The 16004-nt window shown below is 35.7% G+C and overlaps 1 pseudogene; it reads left to right on the top strand.

Moving 5' to 3' along the window:
- The first annotated feature begins 2784 nt into the window (after positions 1 to 2784).
- Positions 2785 to 10157, top strand: LOC125824219 (uncharacterized; annotated as a pseudogene).
- The last annotated feature ends 5847 nt before the right edge of the window (positions 10158 to 16004 follow it).

The raw sequence follows: 16004 nt of genomic DNA, 5'->3' as shown, positions 1-16004 counted from the left end.
GGGATGTTGTCTGGTTGGATGACAGCTGGAAAGCTAGCATGTCCGTATTGCATGGAAAATAGTAAGGCATTTACTTTAAAGCATGGCAGAAAAAATACATGGTTTGATTGTCATCGCCAGTTCTTGCCAATGGACCATGAGTTTAGAAAGATGAAAAATGCATTTAGGAAAAATAAGGTTGAAAGTGACCCCCACCTCCATTACTCACAGGGGATCAAATTTGGGAGAGAATTTCTCAATTACCTAAAGTTACAGAAGCTTCACCTTCTAGACTTCCTGGATATGGTGTTGAACATAATTGGACCAAACAAAGCATATTTTGGGAGTTGCCGTATTGGAAGGACAATCTGCTACGACATAATCTAGATGTGATGCCATTGAAAAAAATTACATTGACAATTTGTTTAACACAGTGATGGATGTTAAGGGTAAGACAAAAGACAATCCAAAAGCTAGAATGGACATAAAGGAATATGTAGGAGAAAAGAGTTATGGCTGCAGGAATTACAGAATGGTAAAATAGTTAAGCCCAAAGCCAGCTTTTCATTCACATTGGATGAGAAACGTGAAATTATTGAGTGGGTTAAAAATTTGAGGATGTTAGAGGGCTATGCTTCGAATTTAGGAAAGCGGGCAGATATGAATGAAGGAAAATTGATAGATATGAAAAGTCATAATTGTCATGTGTTCATGGAAACTTTAATTCCTATCGCTTTTAGCCATCTACCCGAAAGGATATGGAAACCAATCACAGAGATAAGTCTTTTTTTTAAAGATTTGTGTTCTGGAAAGTTGTTGGAGAGTTGTTTAGATAGGATGGAGGAAATTATTCTTGTCACTACTACTAAGTTGGAGAAGATATTTCCATGTGGTTTTTTTGATGTGATGGAGCATCTTCTAATTCACCTTGTACAAGAGGCCCGCCTCGGAGGTCCGGTTCAAACAAGATGGATGTATCCATTTGAAATATTCACTAAGTTATATATATTCGCCAAGTCTTTTATATATTAACATATATATACACATATGCATGCAGAAAAATTGGTAGTTCAAAGCAAACGATTAAGCAAAGGGGAAGAATCGAAGGATCATTTGTTCAAGGTCATATTAGGAGAGAAACAAGTGATTTTTATTCTTATTACTTTGTTCATGATGTGTCATGTTGGAGAAGCAGGCCCAATCACAATGATGAAGGCGATATTGATCCCTTATTTCCATCGATATCAATTTTTAATCAAAATGGTCGAGGATCTAAAAAGCGTAGAAAGCGAGGCTTTACTGATATGGAAATGCAATCAGCTGTGACACATATCTTGCTTAGTTGTCCAGAGATTCAATCATATGTCAAGTAAGTGTTAAAAATATGTTATTAAATTACATACTAATAAGTGATCATTAACTAACGAAATACTTGAATGTAAAATGATCAGCTTGTTCGTAAACACATGGGGTAATGAAGCCATCTATACAGAATTTTCCAAATGGCTGAGGAACTATGTAAGTGTGCAATGACTAAGTATTTAATAATATATTCATGTTATACTAAATTATATTACTTGAAATAACAATCGCGTAGGTTTACGATGAATACTCAAGTGTCCAACATTTGCAATTAGTGAAAGAAGTAGCCCTTGGACCTCAATCTCAAGTACTGGCAATGAATAAGTATTGTGTCAATGGTTTTAAGTTTCAAACTGAAGAAGTATCTAGGAACAAGAAAACAAATAATAACGGTGTCTATATACAAGGTGATGTTGATGGTATGGTCAAACTATTGAATATTATGGTGTCATTCAAGAGATTATTGAAGTGAGGTATTCAGGTTGGCCTAGTAAGAAGATTGTATTGTTTCGGTGTGAGTGGTTTGACCCATCACATAGAGGCACAAAGGTGGACCATCAACATAATATAATTGAAGTTAAGCACACCAGGAAATACAGAAGTTATGATCCTTTTATTATTGCACAACATGCTAAACAAGTGTATTACGCTTCATATCCATTGCGTAGAGACAAAGTTGATTGGTGGGTTGTTATAAAAAGTAAGCCTGTGGGAAGAATTGAAATTGACAATGTCTTAGATGTGGCGTATCAAAATGATGTTGCAATTGTTCAACAACAAGTTAATGTTGAATTGGAAACCACACTACAACATCCTCAACACATATTAGAAGAAGTATCTGATGATGAGATATTGAATGTTGAGGAAGAAATATCCAAGAATGAGGAAAATGAATCATTTGATGACGAAGAATGGGACGATAATGAAAATGAAACAACAGAGGAGGAAGAATGGGAGAATGATGGAATTGAAACAAACGATGAGGAATAGTGTAGAATAAAAGCTAGCTAGTACATATGTAAGTGTATTTTACTAATTTTATTTAATTTATGATTTTTATATATATTATACATGTAAATTTGCATACAGATGTCATCAGGCGGTGACGGTGATAGACATCGCAAACATCTTGGAGTTAGCCAGACTAAACAGGCTAAGAAAAAGAAGTCTAGGAGACCGATAGATCCTGAGGATATTGCAGGATCTATTTCTTCTGCGCCAGAGCGCATCAACCATGATACTCATTTATTTGCTGTTCCGTTTTGTACGGCGGATCCTCGACAATATTATCCTAATTATCGTCGACCAGTAGGTGCTTCATCTACTTCACAAGCATTGCCTTCACGACGCTACGAGGACCTACCTTTACAGGCTATTCGTCTAGCACGACCCTTATCGGCAGGTACTTCATCTCCCACAGGTACATCTCCTTAGTTATCTGCCATGAGGCTTGGAGATTCTAGTAGCGAGCAGTCAGATGCTATGGCCGGTACGCCTCCATTGACTCAGCGTTTTGTGCATCCTGATGTATCATCCTCGTCTACAGCTGCACCTAGTGCTACACCACATAATACGATGTCTGCTCTACCTCCTGGCCAGAAGGACAGACTTGGTAGAGTCATGATTGAGCCGGATGGATCATCGTAAGTTTGTTTTGTTATCTATTTGTTAGTTTATTTTATTTATTTCTTATACTTTAATATATTATTCATGAACTAACATATTTATTATGTTTTTTTGTAGGTGGCATCTTGCAAAGGATGCTGCCCGAGCTTTAAAAAAGTGTGTTAGAAGACTCTATACACAAGCTTATCACTCTTGGAGCGAGATTCCAAACAGTATACGCCAGAAGATGTTTAATAACTTTAAGGTATATATTTTTTAGTTAAGTTTAGTATACTTTACTTTTTTTTACTATCGATTTAATTAACGTTATTCAATTTTTTTCAGACTATGTGTACTTGGGAGTTGAGGTACAATTTGGTCATTGGGACCATATTTGAGAGGAAGGCATCCACCAGACTGTCTAGCTGGCTAAAGAGCGTTCGGGATAGTGGTGAACGTCCCGGTTGGATGTTGCCTCATGTTTTTGATGAATTGGGTCAGTATTGGAACACAGAAAAGTTTAAGGCAATATCAGAACAAGCCAAAATTGGTAGAGACAGTCTTAAAGGTGGCTCGTTGCACACCGGAGGTGCAAAGACGGTTGGAACAATTGCATGAGAGATGGTAAGTTATAATTCAAACTTTTAAATAAATAATTAGTTGATACATATATATCGTTATAAATTTCAGTTTTTATTTATAGGAAAAAGAATTGGGACGCACTCCCATTGAGCCAGAGATTTTCAAAAAGACTCATGTCAGGAAGAAAGAAAATGAGTCGGATCCGAATGTGTGGGTGGAGGAAAGGGCCGAACGAACTTTTGTAAGTTATTTAATACGAATAATATATATCAATAGTGAATATATTTATGATATGTATATATATTGATGTCAATATTTATACTTAATATGCAGAATGACTTTCATAAGTATGTCGCTGAGAATCTAGATAGTTCGGTTCAATTGACACCTGAACTGTCCACTCAGATTTGGAAAGAAAAAGTGGTAGGGGGGACACACAAGGGTAGACGCTATGGTCTAGGCTCTCGCAATGATGTTAGACGCCTTCAGTCAGGCGTAGAAGGTATTGGATCGTCACGTCAAGCTGAGGCACTTGACGGTGTTCAGATTGCTGCTATGTCGGATCAAATAACTAAACTTACAGCGGCACTAGCAGAGTCGGAGCGAAAAAGAGTAGCTGAACAACAAAGCATGAGTGAGACCGTTCAGCAAATCAAAGAACAAGTGATGAACCTCGCTCGTCGACCTACTACTTCGACTCCCGATGACACCGACGACGAGAGTGATGAGGATGATTATGTAGATCTCACTCCCTAGTTTAGATCTCTTGACATTTATGAAATTTTTGAAATTTTAAAACGAATTTTAAAAGACTTTATAAGTCTTTAATTTATGATTTAGATACTTTTGAATGTTATTTTAAGTTTGTTATTTTATATTTTGTTTAGATTGTTTATAATTGTGTGTTTGATTGGGCTGAATAGTGTAGAATTGAATTGAATTGAATTTGCAGGTGGGCAGCAGAAGCTGAGATCTGCTACTGTAAAAAATATTGCAGAAAAAGCGACGGACAACGTGGTTTAGTCCGTCGCTTTTTTGGGTTTTAATATTTTTAAAAACCCAGAAAAGCGACGGACAGCGTGGTTTTTTCCGTCGCTTTTTTTGGTGTTTTAAAATAAAATTTACAGAAAAGCAACGGACAACGTGGTTTTTTCCATCGCTTTTTTTGGGTTTTTAAAAATAAAATTTCTAGAAAAACGACAGACAGTGTCCTTTTATCCGTCGCTTTTATGGGATTTTCAAAAAATAAATTTCCAGAAAAGCGACGGACTGCGTCGCTCTTTAGAAATTAAAAAAATGAAAATGAAAATAAAGCAACGGACTCCGTCATTTTTAAAAAAAAATTCAAAAAAAAAATAGTCGAAAAGCGACTCAGTCCATCGCTAAAAGAGACACAGTCCGTCTCTAAAAGCGACGCAGTCCGTCGCTTTTTTAAAAACGACTTTGTCCGTTGCTTTTTGAAAAGTGTCGAGCTAAAAGGCGACGGAAGTGACTGCGTCGCTTTTCCGTCGATTTTGACCAAAAAAGCGACGCAGTCCGTTCTTTTGGCCGTTGTTTCTTGACAATTTTTTAGTAGTGAATGTACTGATGCCAGTTGGCCTGCATCTTTTTATGATGTAGACACAGGTAACCAGGATCATCACCCAGTGCCTCGTTGATCCAGTTGAGCACTCAGAGTCAGTTGGTGAGCCTCATTGCATTCCAGAGGACTCCTTTTGCTTTGCTTTCAGTATTTCATTGTTAGGATGATCAGAGGTCTTGTCCCGACATCCCTCTTTGTTTTAGAGGCTTCATAGAAAATTAGTAGTTCAGTTGTCTTTACATTATCATTTCATATGTTAAGACTTGAGTTGCCATTTTGGCCAAGTTGAATGTTGACTTTTAAACATTCTAAGTTATTTTATTTAACAGTTGAGTAGAGATGCATTGAATCCTTGTATTTATGCTTTTAAGTCTTCCGCTGAGTAAGTAAGCCAGATCAAGGGTTCTCTTGGGGCCAGCAATGGTTCTCGAGTGCCAACCACGTCTGAGGTGTATGCTCGGGGCATGACACTTATGCTAGAAGAAATGTGAGGGATAATGTGTAACAAGAAGCTCCTCCCTAAGCTCCTCCAGTTCTAGTCGATCCTTTGGCCGAGCAAGTTACTAGTGCAGAGTTTAGGGTTGTTTTTCAAGTATTGGCTCAAGCCGTGATGGCCTAAGCAAATAAGGAGGTTGCGGTTCCTGTGAACCCAAATGTGGGTACGTCGGCATCTAAAGTAAGGTACTTCACTAGAATGAATCATTTGGAGTTTCATGGTTCTAAGGTTGAGGAAGATCCTCAAGAGTTCATTAATGAGGTCTACAAGGTCTTGATGGTCATGGGAGTGACGTCGGTGGAAAAGGTGGAGTTGGCCGCTTATCAAATTAAGGGTGTAGCTCAAATTTGGTATAACCAATGGAAAGAAGGGAGACGGGAAGATGCAGGTTCTCCTGATTGGGAGAAGTTTAAAGTCGCTTTCCTTGATAGGTTTTTCCCCTTGAGATGAGGGAAGCCAAGGTGCTTGAGTTCATTAACCTTCGACAAAGGAGTGTGACTGTGAGGGGATATGCTCTAAAGTTCACACAATTTTCTAAATATGCTCCAGCAACGGTTGTCGATTCAAGGGCAAGGATGAGTAAGTTCGTTTGGAGTGTGTTTGAAATAGTGGTTAAAGAGTGCCGAACATTATGCTCATTAATGACATAGACGTCTCTCGTCTCATGGTTCATGCACAACAGATTGAAAAGGAGAAACTTAAGGAAAAGTCTAGGGATACAAAGAGGGATAAAACTGTTGATGGTAATTTCTCTCATGCAAGGTCCGATGGACATGGTCATCCCAGATTTTGACAAAGGTTTTTCGGTCAAGGTTCCTCCAATGCTCCTCCTAAGTTCAACAAATAGAGGGTGTCTAACTCTAAGCCTCAAGGAGGTAATGGTAGTGGATCTTCATTGCCCATGTCTACTTGTACTAGGTGTGGAAAGAAGCACAAGGGTAAGTGCCTAGCCGGCAAGGATGGTTGCTTTAGTTGTGGTAAGAGTGGTCATAGAATGAGGGATTTCCCAATGCTTACGACTAAAGGAAGAGAGAGGAAGCAATCCCTCCCTCTACCATGATATAAATGTTTTATGCATAACTATCATACTTGGTACATTGTTTTGTACTAATGCATACTTTTACCTACTTTTCCCCAAATGTAAGGTCCGACAATTAGGTTTCTCAGTTTCGTGGCTAGTGGTTGTTTACGAGGTTCCCAAGCTTTGGTGAGTCATCATGCTTCGAGGACGCATTTTCATTGTTTCAGTTTACTTCTTGTATTTCAGTTTTTGACCTGATGTATGGGCTAGGCCCAATTTCATTCTATTGTACTAGATGGCCAATGAGACAAGTGTTTTAGACTTCTGTTTTTCTTTTATAAAACTATTGGACTTGGACTATTGTCTTATTTCTATTATTCTATTTCTCATGTTATGAATGCTAAGTGGCTTGAATGGGGTCTTTAGGGGTCCTATATGCCATGTTACTTCTAGGGGTACCCCTGGGTCGTGACAGGGTTTCACTTTCGCGATGGTCGCGGAAGTGAACTTCCTTTTGCAATCGCTATGGTCAGGACACCTGGCCCTTCGCTTTTACGATCAACCCTTCACTTTTGTGAAGGTCATGAAATGGACTAACCCTTCGCGAATGCCAGGTACTACAAATCCCAGGCCCAGAAAAATCAGCCAACACTCAAAACATCGAAATAACCCTTAAATTTGTTCGGAATCCCGTACAAACAAACCATATATGCAATTTCACTAAACTCGGTGTTTCAGACTTAATGGAACCATCGAAATATGAATCCGAGGTGTCTTTGACCTGAAAATTATGAAAGTCTCAAGAAATGAACATAACGCATAAAAAGGCTAAATCAAGCTTGAGACCTTTGAAAATTCAACCAAGACCTCACCGAGGCATAAAATCATTCCAGGAATCCATGAAACTCTTAGAATTCTAATCCGAGCATTTGAACCCCAAATTTTAACTAAAGCGAAATGCTAAAATTTCACAAAGTCCCAACTTAGGAGCTCAAATCCTCAAAAAGACTCCAAATCTGAAACTGACAGTTCCATTAGACCAAATTCCACATTCCAGAACTCATGAAATTGAAAGAATTCGGTTCCAACACTCAAAACTCAAAAAGACACCAAAAACTACTTTTTTAACAAATTTCCTTTCGAAACCAAAAACTTACATAATTCACAACTTTTTACTCAAAGTTTAGAAATGATTCGGGGTCAATATTGGAAGGGGTAAAATGGTAATTTTAAATAAATTTCCAAAATGACCTTCCGGGTCATTATAGAAAATATATATAATGATAATTGATGGTGGTGATTTTCGGTAGTGATCTATGTTTGTTATGGTAATGATGTTTGATAGCATTGCTTGTAAATAGTGGCTAGTGGTGATGAAAAGTGGTTGCAGTGATGGGCAACAATGGTTTGGTTGAGGGGTTGAGGATAACAATTGTAAACATTATCTAAAAATATTTTTCAAACAAAATTAAGTCACAGTTAAGGATTCTTTGGACAATAAATTGTCATTAAATAAGCAGTAGGGATAAAAATTAAAGATCATCAATTTGCGGAATAAAAATTAAAGACCGTCAAAATAGGGTAGTCCATGCAAAAACTTGAACTGTAGGACTTTATAACAAACATTATTTATCCAGACCTGTTCAGATCCACTAAGTTATTGTAACATAAAAATCCAACACATTGAGTGATTAAAATATGAATAATTCAAAATTAAGATATCTATTAAGTGCAAATAAATGAGGATTTAGTAATATCGTGTGTATGACCTACAAATTCAGTTATGTAGAAATATGATAGGAAAAGTAATTATTTTTTACAATATAAATGCACATGACTATCTTATATTTTCATAATATTAGGAGTTTTGAATTTAAATAAATAATATTATCAATTTTACATATTTTTACATTTTTATCTAATAAAAGATATTTAACAATTATTGTTTAGTTTAATATATTATATATCATCTCAATTATTTATATTTTTATTATTATGCTAATTCTATCTCTCAAGATTTTAAATGGTAAAAAAAGGAATAAATGAGAAATATAGTGCAAAGATGTGAAAAAGACAATAGTAGCACCATCTTCTTAGATTTTATTAGCACATTTTTATGGGTTACTTAGAAAATTAAACTCAAAATTTCAGAACCAACCGGAAAAATTCCCTTGACTTTTTCCCTCTTTTTCTCAAAGGGCTAAATTATCTCTCCCCAACTCACAAAAATTTAGGGTTTAACCTAATCAATTTCCTCTCTTCATCATCTTCTCTATAGAGTATGTTTTTGTAATCCAAACTGAAAAGGTTAGCAATTTATGATTCTCTTTTTTCTTTTATCTCTTGTAGAGTTCATATCTAAAATGCTTTGCAATATGCTTGTCAATCTATCCATTATTAAAAGTATTGGGTTATATTTTGGTTCAACTTTTTGTGGGTTCCTTTATTTCGAGGTCTAATTGTTAATCTTATCATGTTAAGAGCCATCATTGTTATTTTTGATTGTGTGCTCTTTAAAAAGAGTCTCTAGTAAGAGATTGTATATTTGTATAATATATCTTAGGGTATGAAAGTTTCTATTTTCTAGTTTCAAGATTTCAACTCAAGGGAGAATTTTCTTGCAGACTCATTTGATTCCTTTGGGTAAATACTCATGAACTGAAATCACTAAAGGGGTTGCTTCTATAGGGCATTCTTTTATGAAATCTCTAGATTTCTTTGTCAATTAATGAATTACAATATCAATGGGCCTTGTCCTGATGGTTGGAGTCTTGGAAAGAAACTTATTCTTATTAGCTGCGAGTCTTTGCAAATAAAAAGATGCTTTTCAAAGACAATTTCAAAGGTTGGTATACTTTCTTTTCATAATTCGCCTTCAAAAAATTATAGTGGAAAGACTTATGGTTAGAGTGGTATTGGTTGCATGAATTTATCTTGCTTGAATGTTAAGAAACTTATAAGAGATTGTGTTGGTTGTTTTTATATAGTAAGTTGTGGGGTTATGATAGTCGGAGATATGTTAAGGATAGTAGGGGATATAATCTTTTAATTGATGATGTGTTAGCAATGTTGGAAATGGTGGAGGAATTAGAATTGAATTTGATATTGGTGGGGGATCTGGTAAATTTGAAGCTAGAATTGTTGAAAGGAATATGACTATATGAATGTTATCCTACGTTTGAATATCACTTCACCATTTAATGAATTCATTGCTACAAGGATCTTGTCCCATTATATTTAAGTTTAGATCACGCGTTTCTCTTTCACGATAATGTATTTGATTTGGTTCATGAGGGAAATGTATTAGATGTTAGTAACAGTAGACGGCTTGAGAAATTAGAGCTTTTAGTCTTGACATTGATAGAGTTTTGAGGGCTAGAGGATTGTTTTGATTGGATAATTTATGTTATTCCAGTGAAGACAAGAAAAATGTATTAACTAAGTTAATCAAACGTTTTAGGTATCATTGTAAAAACTCATTTCTGTCGTTCCTTTTTAAGGGGCATGCAAAGTCCAAAGTGGATAAATAGAAGTGAACAGAGGAAATACTTTCCATCATTTCTTTTGTTTCTTTTACCCTCCCTTGTTTTTTTTCTTATGACTTATCGGTAAATAATTTTGAATTTGTTGTGCACACATACGCGTTGCCTTAGCCTTTTAAATCTGCTGGTTGCACACACACCAATGCTCACCCTTTCAAATCTTCCATTAAATCATCATTGGCTCAAATTTACCACCTCCACAAACCCACCAACCGACAAGAAAAAAGCCCAAAAAAATGAACCAAGATATTTTGAAAACAAGTAATTTCTACGCCAAATGGAGGTATACTTTTTCATCAAATGATTTGATTTGTTAACTCCATTGCAGTCCAAAAAAATAACTATAAGGAAAGAAAGGTATTAATTTCCAGTCATTTGGTGCTAGAATATTTGAATGCATCGAGTACAAAAAAAGATTTTACAAGAGCCAGTTTCTATGTTAGAATTTATGGGCACACTGCTAATTGACAACTATGATAGTTACACTTACAATATATTGCAAGGGCTCTCAATCGTTAGTGGCAAGAAGTTCACTCTATCATATATTATTTATGAGTTCTCACGCATAGTTTTAACCATCAACTCGGTAACAATAAAAAAAACTTGAACTATCAAATCACTCAGCCAGTTGAAATGATTCAGTTTACCTATATTGACTTATTCTAATCATTAAAAGATTTACTCCTTAAAATTTGGTTGTATGTCTATTTCATCTATTTTTTCTTTTGGTCTGTATTTAGCAATTATCATTTGATATCTCTACATTTTGATAAATTAAAAAAAAATCCACATTCTCTATAGATAAGTGTGGTTCTCTTAGACAAGAACTATTCTTTGACAAACAATAATTAATTAAGGGAAAATTATTATATTGAGCAGACCTATTACTAAATTTATGTTTGGCCCCATCACTTTCTTCCTTGAGAGATTCCCACCCCTACCCCAAAGACAAGTATCATTAGCATTGTGCTAATGCAAAAATTAGATGTTCCGAGTAATTCAGTGTTGTCTTTCTCCTTCAGTAAAAAAAAACTAGAATAGGAGTAGTTCTCTATATCTAACTCGTGATACATAGAGTGCAAGAAAATGTGACAATAATTGAATAGTAATGTGAAGTTGTAGGTAACGTTCTTCGTCTGTTCTACAAATCAATCATTATTTCATATAGTTTCCTGTTTATTCACTTTGGTCCCTAATAAAATACATTAAAGAAATATAAAATTAGAAAAGGAACAACTCTTTTGAGTTCCCCTCATGTGCATATATTTTGTTTTATATTCACGAACTAAAGGTAGGATTTGAAAAAAACGTTCCTTCCCTTTTGCACCTTAAGTTGCTAAGCATCCCCTCATCTGATATCTATGATAGGCCTCTAGTTTGTTCCATCTTTAATGTTGTCACCAAAAGGATTGTTGATTTTTCTTATGACAAGTAAGAAAACGACATGAACACACTATATGATGAAGGTGTGGATCTTACTTCCATAACAATATTAAAAATCTACAATTTATCTGTATGTGACAAGCTTTTACTTGATTCAATAGATTCAGATTCTCTTTTTAATAATAGAAGAAGAAAAAGGTAAATTTTGAGAATCTCAAATTTAGCTTTTCTTTTCTGATGGCTTTTCCTGAATTATTGTTGCTTCTAGATTATTTCAACTTGATAAATTGATGATCGCTGACAATATGCAATGATTAGAAAAAAATTCATCAAACTTCGATTAATCCTTTGTGTTCTATTATATTTTGAAAATTTTGGTTGCGAGTTGTCACTTGATTTAGTCATCTAGCACTTACTCATCTTTGACTGTGCAATTTTCTATTTTTTTCCTGAATTATACGAGATTGACATAACTTTGTGATGTCTAACATTTTTATTTTTGGTTATATTACTAACCCTTCATCGTTGCATATAAACTAGATATGTGAAGGTACCTATTTTGTTCATATGCGTAATTTGAACTTTAATCTGAATGAATGGGTGTTTTGATCTACACCTTTGGAATCTAACGGTATTCTATGTAATATGTGAAATTTATAACCAACGGGAATGATCTGAATGATCAAAAGAGAGGCTATTATCTCTTTTATATTCTCTCTGTTTTGTTTTTGAATTTCTTAACTCGGTTGTCTGTTATGATACAACAAAATAAAGCTATATTATCAATTCTTTTAGTTTTTATCTCGAGCCTTACATGCATATGTGTAAATATCTATATATATTATGTAATTTTTTTTTAATTTTAGGTAGTACTTTAAACTGACTATGCTTTTCATCTGTGATTCCTCTAGAACTAGGAAAGGTTGTTGCAAGACTGGAGGAAAAGGTCTTGAAAAAATGAAGAATTATGTGAGTAGTAAGATGAAATAGAGATCTCAAATGGTAAAGGAAGGCCAACTAAGCCAATTCAATAGGAAAAACTATCCAATGAGTGGGAAATCATTTTTAGAAATTTTATTTCGCTGCGAAACAAGTGGAAGGAACTCACATGGGAGGCAAAGATGCAACACTAATTAGGTCTCACATAAGGGTTTTATGCACTTATAAATTTATTATTGATAGTGATTAAATTGAGTTCTTTTCTTTTGGGTTCTACTATTATTCTTCCATCTATTTTCTTTTTGGCGAACTCCTTGGCAATATCTATTTCCATTGATATCTAGTAGTAAGTCCACCCATGGTCTCTTTTGCTTTCTTTTTTGAGATTTCTACTTTCAATTTTTGAAAAAAAAAAGAAGAGTTTATTACCAGAGAAACTAGCAAACTAGAAAATAAATATCTAGTATATCAGATCAACTACTGACTATTCAAACTACAACTAGGGTTATATATTCATCTCTTCAAGCTTCCTTCCTAAACTCTTCCTCATGGATCCTCCAAAAAAGAAATTTTACAGAATCCTCTAAAGAAGATAACAACTTCGGAATCAAAACTTTTAGCCTGGAAGACAATGTTATACCTCTTAATTAAAATATTGTAAACTTATGCTACCAAAACCATTCTGTAAATTGCATCAGATGTCTTTCCTTTTGCATGTACCTATGCCTATTCAAACTCTAAATCCTATTCAAATGCCTATGTAAGCACTCCTTGCTTGTCACGACCCAGACCGTTGTGATTGACACCCACACTAACCCTCCGGTGGGAGAACCACTTCTACACCTAGAACCTGAAAGTCAATGTACTAAAACATCTAAAGTTCAACAAGTCTAGACAAGAAGGGATACAACCCCAAACTAATGAACTAATAACTAACTAGAAAAGTCTAAGTCCGAAATGTCGACATAGACGAAAGGAGAACTCATGGATGCCTGGAAGAACTGGCTCACCCTTGAATTAGAACGATGATCACTGATCTTCTAATCGAGGTTTGTCAATAGCCGCTTGGATTGAAGATGCCCTATACTCAACAAAAATAAGAGCAAGTGCCGTATTAGTACACAACCACAATGTACTATTAGAATCACACAGCTATCCCACTAAGTGTAACATAAGCAAGTCAATACAACATTACAAACATGCAACATACCGAACATATACAATATCCACATGTTCAATAATATACATTTATAACAAGTCATTGGTCCTCTCATGGAACTCAAACCCAAACTTTTAGCATACCGGAACGTGGTACCCTATCCAATGTATATGCCGAAACGTGGCAACTGATCCCATAATTATGCCGGAACGTGGCAACCAATCCCAATTTGTATACTGAAACGCGGTATCTGATCCAATCAACACACCACAATCACAATCACAAGTACATTCTCAATAATCATGCAATCAAGAAGTGATTCATGGCATATAGTTATTCATCTATCTCATTTACAACAATTGTGATCAACAATGCAACATTCACACACATACATGTATCATAACAATGCAAGAACAAACATACATCACACAATCATAGAATCACAACCATCACCTACCTCGAAACAAGCTTGAAACCCTAAGAAACTTGATCTTTCCTTTTCTGGATTCGTTCCTCTTGTTCTTAGTCTACAATCAATCAATATAATATGAGAATCAATAAATAATCACTAATTACCCGAATTACTAACAATTCCATCAACCCTAGATCATACCCATGATCCCAAGTACCCAAAATAGGGTTGTTTCCACCATAGAATCTAGATCAAAATCCTCCCCCATTGATATTTACCCATTAGATTACATTCTACGGATCGAAAAATGGATTCAGAGAGTTAAAATTTTACCTTTAGCCTAAAAAATGGTGGAAAACTGTCAAGAATTGCTTGGGGTTCGTTCCTTAGCTCTAAACACCAAAATATGTAGAATAAGGTCATTTAGGGATTTATTTACGACTTCAAGTCGCGTCTAGCCCGCCACATCGGTCCAACGGCCCCGCCAAGGCAACCAAAACCACCGCCAAAGAGGCTTGCACGAAACAATGAGCTATTTTAATAATTCAAGACCCCCATTTCATAACACATCTTTAACCAACGACGCTCAGAAAATACTGTTCACGCTAAGATCGGTTTTGGGAGTTCTACTCACCCGAATTCAATTCCATAAAGTCGTACGGGTTCTTTAACAACTTATCTAAGCACTTATGCATTCAAAATCATAAATAAGTCACCCGATTGTTACCAGATTTCCCTACACTTCAAAGACTCCGATTTCATCCAAATCTAGACTAGGTTGGGAAATTTCAAGTTACTACGAAAAAATTTTCCGGCCCAAAATTTTTCCCCGTTGGCTTTTCTATAACGACGGAACCCGGTCATTACAATAGATACCAATTTACCCATCACTCGTCCCCGAGTGAACTTAGGAAAAATAGGCTAAAGAAGGAATGAAGTAGTACCTGAATCGACGAACAATTGGGGATACTTGTCTCACAGGTCCCTCTCGATTTCCCAAGTAGTTTCCTCAACTGGACGATGATTACATTGAAGTTTCACGGACTTAATCTCCTTGGTCATCAGCTTTCGCACATCACGATCAAGAATTGCAATCGGTTTCTCTTCATATTGGAGGTTTTTGTCTAACACAATTGAGTCCCAGTTAATTATGTAATCCCCGTCACCATGATATCTCTTCAACATGGACACGTGAAATACCGGATGGACTCCCGATAGGTTAGGAGGTAAAACCAATCTATATGCTACCGGTCCTACACATTCAAGAACCTCAAAGGGACCAATGTATCGCAGGCTTAGCTTGCCCTTTTTGCCAAATCTCATCACCCCTTTCATGGGTGATACCTTAAGAAGAACATTCTCACCAGTTTGAAACGCCATGTCTCTTACCTTATGATCTGCATACTTCTTTTGTCTACTCTGGACTGCTAGAAGCTTAGATTGAATACTCCTCACCTTATCTTGAGCATCCTTCACTAAATCAACCCCCAATGGTTTCACATCTCCAACCTCAAACCATCATATATATTTATACCACAAGAAATGTGCCTTATTCTGGCGACATTTGTCGCCACAAATACCCCAAAAGTCTCCCCTAAAAAGCTATAGTAGCGACAATTGAGCCGTAGCTAGTACTTCCATAGCTAAAAGTTTTTTGTGATGAAAACTGAGAGTCGACACAATAAATGCCCATCTGTGGCGACATCAGTTGCCACAATACCTCAAATTGTATGCCACAAAAAATATTTCTTACACCACATATTTGTCGTAGTAGCTACAAAAAGGAAGGATTTAGTGGAGATAAAGTTGCCACAGAACACCTAATAAAAATCAACAACTTTTTAATCGCTACTGAAAAGGCCTTTAGTAGCAATTCTTTTGTCGCCGCTGAAAAAGGATTTTTAGTAGCAACTCTTGTCGCCACAAAACAAATAAACTATCA

The sequence above is a fragment of the Solanum verrucosum genome, unplaced genomic scaffold (genome assembly GCF_900185275.1).
Source record: "Solanum verrucosum unplaced genomic scaffold, falcon-dt-bn FXZP01000017.1, whole genome shotgun sequence".
In the NCBI taxonomy this organism is placed as follows: Eukaryota; Viridiplantae; Streptophyta; class Magnoliopsida; order Solanales; family Solanaceae; genus Solanum; species Solanum verrucosum.
Note: the sequence above shows the minus strand (reverse complement) of the source record. Positions and strands in the feature narration are given on the sequence as shown.